General features: G+C 39.7%; 1 non-coding gene across 1 annotated transcript; it reads right to left on the bottom strand.

Annotated features, from left to right (window-relative positions):
- Positions 1-3,252: 3,252 nt before the first annotated feature.
- Positions 3,253-3,334, bottom strand: TRNAS-GGA (transfer RNA serine (anticodon GGA)). Its single transcript has one exon. It is a non-coding gene; the product is annotated as a tRNA-Ser (tRNA).
- Between the last annotated feature and the right edge of the window lie 1,929 nt (positions 3,335-5,263).

Genomic DNA, 5,263 nt, shown 5'->3' with positions numbered 1-5,263 from the left:
AAACTCCTACAAGGGAAACTGACACAATGAAAAACTATACCATGAAAAATATGATTCAGAGGCAGAGCAAGTAACATATGCTGCTGCTGCTAAGTCACTTCAGTCGTGTCCGACTCTGTGTGACCCCATAGACAGCAGCCCACTAGGCTCCTCTGTCCCTGGGATTCTCCAGGCAAGAACAATGGAGTGGGTTGCCATTTCCTTCTCCAATGCATGAAAGTGAAAAGTGAAAGGGAAGTCACTTAGTCATGCCCGACTCTTAGCAACCCTATGGACTGCAGCCTACCAGGCTCCTCTGTCCACGGGATTTTCCAGGCAAGAGTACTGGAGTGGGGTGCCATTGCCTTCTCCGAACATATGCAGTAGACACTAACTAAGAAAAGAAGAGTAGGGGTATAAGTGGTAAGGGACTTGTTGCCAAGAGAGACTTAAGCATAGGTAGGATTTTGTACAACAGAAGAGTGGGGAATATTCTTTCTAAGCTTAATGACTATCATGAGCAAAATCCTAGAGGCCCAGATAAACTTAATATGCTCTAGGAACTTTAAGGAGACCATCCTAACTGGAGTAAATAGTTTGCATTGGTTAATAGCAGGAAATTGGTTTGAATAAATAGGCTAGAGGCAAATTTGGAGAGCTTAAAATGTCAGGATGAGGATTTTAGGTTTTATGGACAATGGAAAGCTATTAAAGTTTCCTGACTCGGGATGATGATGTGATGAAGGCAATATTTCATAAAAATTAGCCTAGAAGTAGTGCAAAGGAGAGATTGGAGTAGAAAGACTAGAAATTAGTTAGGATAGTATTATAGTCAATCCATTCATCAAGTGCTGAGGACCTAGTCATGGTAATGTAAAGTCAAGAATGGATGCAAGAGATACTGTAAAGACAAAATGAGCAGGACTTGATTGATTAGAAAGAGAAGATTAATGGTGAGACTGGATGAGTGAGAGACTAGTGCTGTCATTGATGGAATAAGAACACTGGAGTGGGTTGCCATTTCCTTCTCCAGTGCAGGAAAGTGAAAACTGAAAGTGAAGTCGCTCAGTCATGTCCGACTCTTAGCAATCCCATGGTCTGCAGTCCACCAGGCTCCTCCGTCCATGGGATTTTCCAGGCAAGAGTACTGGAGTGGGGTGCCTTTGCCTTCTCCGATATAAGAACATAAGGAGACCCATTTTAAGTAGTTGGTGATAATTAGGTCATTACTTGAAGGTGTGGGATTATCCAAATAGAAATATATATGAATAGGGAGTCACTAAATAGGAAATGGGATGAGAAATATAAAATTGAGAGGCTACATTTAAAGAGATAAGTATTGTGTTTGAGGAAATGAATGGGTTTGCAGAGGAATGAATTCTATAAATCAGGAGCCCAGGAACTAAGACTTAATGATAGGCGGAGCCAGTGAAGGAGGATGAAGAAACAATTGAAGACGAATAGGAGAACAGAATAATACCAGCCTACAGAAACCAAGAGGGGACAGATTTTCAAGAGGATGGAAATCAGCCACATCAAATTCTACAGAAAATAGAAGATTTCATATATAAGTTGAGTTCAGTGAAAACAAGAGTCTTTGTATTGTATTTTTCATTCAACAATGTTGCCTAAATGCCTAGAATTGTACTCAGGGAGGCAGGGATCATTGGAGACCTTCTCAGAAGCTTCCTATCATGGATTTGTTGACAAATGTTTTCCTTGTATTAACTGAAGTTGTAGAAAGAGAGACGATACAGAGCTAAAGTCAACTTTTTAGTGATAAAACTAGGAACGCATCCTGTGTCTTGAAGTATGAAAATTTATCTTTCTGTATACAATATAAGGAATTTTTTAATGTCTAAAAGCTTAAACAGATATATACAAACTCATATATAATTTTTTACACACAAACATATATATATATATATGATGGTTTTTTAAAACATGTTGTATTTACTGAAAGAGTATGAGCAGAAACTGAAAAGCCAAGTGGAAAAAAAAATAACATGAAGAGATAAAATTTATCTTCAAATGATTTCTTCAATTACAAAACCAGCCAGAAATATAGCAGAAAATGTGTGACATTCATAGTAACTCCATTTTAATTTCAATGCTATTATTCAGTTAATGTAAATTAATACGATATGATACAAACAGTGAAATGTAGCCCCCATATATTGCTTTTAGTGCATATTTGAAGGCAGAAAAGTAGACTAAATCAGTGAGAAATTGAATTCTAAAGCAGAGATTATAGTTTTCCTCATAGTTCATATGTCAGAATTCTCTCTCTTCCTCTTACCTTTGCTTTAGTTCTATTGCTCTTTTTTTAGTTTAATAACAAAAATTATAAAAATATGCATTTTAATGATAAAATGGTAATTTAGCAGGAAGCAGAACAATGGTGTCTTGCAGTGGATCTTTAAATTCAATTTTTCACTAAATTAATTTCATGAGGTGTGCTGTTCTATCTAAAGCTAGACAGTATAGGTATTCATGTAGATTCATAAACCGTATCCCATGAACTCCAAATAAAAGATATAAACCTATTTTTGTCTACAGAGACAGAGAAAGGAAAGAGAAAAGTACTTTATTAATTCTAACAAAATCAGATTCCTATTTGAAACTGAGAAAGGAGAAAATATGTATAATGCAGGTCTGTGTATATATATTTCAAAAGGAATACATTAAATGAAGTAGCTATTTCTTTTTTAGAATGACAGATATCTTTGCTGTCAAAAAGAAAAATAATAGGGTCTTCTCTGGTGGTCCAGTGGTTAAGGGTCTGCCTCCCAATGCAGGGGATGAGGGTCTGATCCCTGGTCAGGAAACTAAGATCTCGCATCCCACAGGGAAAGTAAGAGAGCCCACGCACTCTGGAGCCCCTGTGCTACCACTGGAGAGAATTCTGCGTGCTGCAATGAAAGATCCTGCATGTCACAGCTAAGAGCTGACACAGCCCAGAGTAAATAAATTTATAAAGAAGAAGAAATGATACAGGAAGAGTTTGGATTAGATGACCTGTCAAGTCGGCGTTGTCCGTTTCTGCGCTACCGGCCTTCCTGTTGGCCATTGTCTGAAGGGTTTTGTCGCGTCTTCCGCTCCTCCTGGACTCAGGTTGTAACCACAATTGCCCGACTCCTTAGCTCTGTCGTGTCCTCCTCGTCTATCCCCCTTGGGGTCCCAGTCGTATTCCGTTCATAAAATTCTTTAAATGGTCTGCGGAGACGCCTGCAAAAAAAGAAATAAAGTACGTGTGTCAAAACGTTAACTTGCCGTAGTCGGCAGGATTCGAACCTGCGCGGGGAGACCCCAGTGGATTTCCAGTCCACCGCCTTAACCGCTCGGCCACGACTACTGCTGGTGATTGGTTATGGCAGTGAGACCTATGTAGAGCTGGCACACAAGTGTCTAGTAACAGGTCAAAAGTTTTCTCAAGTGGATGCCATTTTCCTGTAAGGAGGCTTAAGAAGGGGAGCAAAGAAGCAAATCATCCACATATTACAACAAAAGAAGGAAGCTCCCGGGGACTTTATATCAACCAGATCAGCCTTCAGGATTTGCAAGAAATAAAGACTTCGTAAAAGCCTGCGGGCCGAGAAGAGCTACTCCACGTTCAAAGTAATGCTCACAATTCTCCAAGCCAGGCTTCAGCAATACGTGAACCGTGAACTTCCAGATAATTCCGACATTTGTATTATCTTGGTATTGGTATCTGTTCTTTAGTTTGAGGTTTTCTGGTTTCTTGGTATCAGTGACTTTTTTAAATTAAATTCTTACATTGTAAATATTTTATTATGAGATTCTGGATCTTATTTACATCTTTTCTTCTGGTAGGTCTACTCTGGCATCATGCTGGTGGGGGAAGTGGTCACCACTTCATTACTACTGTGTGGAAATAGAAGTGTAGGTTCTCCACTAAGCCTCCAGTGATACTCTGGGGAAGTAGAGGGGAACCCTGTTACTGCTTGTTGACTTAGAAATTGAAGCTGCCTTCTAGGGCTTTGCTGATACTGACAGAGGGAGGGGCACGTGATTTCTGCTCACCCTGTGGCCTCCACTAACATTGACTGGGGATAAAAGATCCATACGGCCTTCTTCTACCCACTAGGTTCCCACTTAGTCTTTGCTCATGGGAATGAGGGTAAGGCCCTAGAAGTTGAAGCTCCCTTCTAGGGCTTTGCTGATACCACCCTGGCTGATAGAGAGGGAGGGGCACCTGACTTTTGCTCACCATGTGGCCTCCACTAACAGTGGCTGAGAGAAGATCCATTTGGCCTTCTCCTACCCACTAGGTTCCCTACTTAGTCTTTGCTCATTGGAATGAGAGTAAGGCCCATGTTTTTCCTATATTGTTTGGCTGGAATAAAGTGTTTATTATCTAAAATTTTTCTGAATTGCTGTTTGCCCCTTTCTTGGTCTTTTGACTAGAGAGAGCAGGCTTTCTTGAAACTAGTTTTGTCTGTGCTCTTTGGTTTCTCTGGGTGGCTGGCTTCCTCAATACCTAGTCCAAGATAAATGAAGAACACCCAGGAAATTCATCACTTTGGTATTCCTTGGATCCCAAAGTCCTTAGCCAGTCTGCCTTTTTTTTCTCCACCTTTCAGAGTGCTTGTGTTAGTTTTATATAAAATAGGTTTTTAGCTGTACTTATTGGGAAAACTAGGAGAAGTGCATCTCTTTATCTTGTGCTAGAACCAGAAGCTCAGATATACTTTTTATTATTCTAATTTACCGTTTAAAGATGTTTTTTTAGAATTCGATGTGTCAGCCGACAGACCCACCCCACTCATCATGTTCATAACCATCAGTGAAATTATATATTTTAACCATGGTACCTCTCAGCCTTCTTTCATCCCTTGGATCATTTAGTTGACTTTCAGTAGATAATCTTCAAGTCCATGGTGACTTCTTTGAATATCCTGATGGTATTTCCCATATTTCTCAACTCTGATACCTGTTCTTACTTCCAACTCTGAACTTAGTCATTTTAGCAACTGCCCAGATTTTTGTCTTTAGTGAACAGTTAAGATGAATCCTCACTTCATTGAAAACCATGCTCAAATGTCACCTCTTCAGAGTGGCTTTTCATGACCATTCTCTGTACAGTTACTCTGCTTTCTTTTCTTCATATCACTTATCACTATTTGACCTTTTATAATCATGTGTTTGTTCATTGTCCCCATCCCTCTAATATAAAGACTCTTAGGACAAGGCCTGTGTTTTATTCACTGTTGTATTCCCAATGCTCAGAAAAGTCCCTGGCACATAGCAGTCTCTAAGTAAA

The sequence above is a fragment of the Bos indicus genome, chromosome X (genome assembly GCF_029378745.1).
Source record: "Bos indicus isolate NIAB-ARS_2022 breed Sahiwal x Tharparkar chromosome X, NIAB-ARS_B.indTharparkar_mat_pri_1.0, whole genome shotgun sequence".
NCBI lineage: Eukaryota > Metazoa > Chordata > Mammalia > Artiodactyla > Bovidae > Bos > Bos indicus.
The sequence above is the reverse complement of the archived record's forward strand: the minus strand, read 5'-3'. Positions and strand labels throughout refer to the sequence as shown.